Below are 1,275 nucleotides of genomic sequence, written 5' to 3' on the forward strand. Positions count from 1 at the left end.
TCTAATCTCATTGGACCGAGGTTTCAACTTATCATCACAAGAGCTTGTTGATCTTTATCAATCTTGCTTTTGGAGCAGTGACCTGCTAAGGCTTGGCTGGCCATTGGCCATGTCTAGTGTTTTGGACCGAAGCTTTCTTTGAGAGCTTGGCTGGCTGTGAAGCCATGTCTAATTCCTGGACCGGAGTCTTAGACTAGCATTGCACTGATTCCTGGAATTCTCATTGAGAATTTTGATGTCTTTTTCCACTTAATTTTTGAAAAACACAAAAAAATCAAAAAAATCATAAAATCAAAAAATTTCTTGCTTGAGTCTAGTGTCTCATTTTAAGTTTGGTGTCAATTGTATGCATTCATTCATGTGTCTTAAGGATCTTCAAATAATTCTTGATGATTTCTTACTCTGATCTTTGAATTCTTTTGACTTGAGTGTTTATGTGTCTCATATGCATTCTCATTAGTGTCAATAGTATACAAACTGCTAAGTTTGGTGTCTTGCATGCATTGTTATTTGATTTTAGTTGCATTTTGATTATTAAAAATCCAAAAATATTTTTAGTTTGTTTCTTTTCAAGTCAATAATACAGAAGAATTGAAGATTCAGAACATTCAGCAGAGGAATTGCACAGAAAAAGCTGGGCAAGATTCAGAACATACAGCAGAGGAATTATACAGAAAAAGCTGGGCGTTCAAAACGCCCAGTGAAGAAGGACAGACTGGCGTTTAAACGCCAGCCAGGGTACCTGGTTGGGCGTTTAACGCCCAAAAAGGTATAGTTTTGGGCGTTAAACGCCAGAATGTGCACCATTCTGGGCGTTTAACGCCAGGATGGCTAAGGGGGGAAGATTTTGTTTTCAAATCAATTTTTTTTTAAGTTTTCAAAATCTTTTCACAATCAAACCTTTTTCAAATCAATTTTTCAATCAAATCTTTTTCAAAATCAATTTCTTCCCATTTTCAAAGATACTTACTATCAATTAATGATTTGATTCAACATTTCAAATATGTTGCCTTTTCTGTTGAGAAAGGTTTAATGTTTGGATCATATCTTTTCTTGTTAGTCAAGTTTTTAATTTTCAAAATCAAATCTTTTTAAAAAAAAATGTTTTTCAAATCATATCTTCTCAATCACATCTTGTTAAAACTAATCATATTTTCTTAACCACATCTTTTTCAAAATAATTTTTAATCAAATCTCTTTGATTTCTAATTTCAAAATCTTTTTCAAAAATCACTTTATTTCTTTCCCACCTTCATTTTCGAAAATTAAGTAATG

This window comes from Arachis duranensis, chromosome 2, assembly GCF_000817695.3.
Source record: "Arachis duranensis cultivar V14167 chromosome 2, aradu.V14167.gnm2.J7QH, whole genome shotgun sequence".
NCBI classification, from domain to species: Eukaryota; Viridiplantae; Streptophyta; class Magnoliopsida; order Fabales; family Fabaceae; genus Arachis; species Arachis duranensis.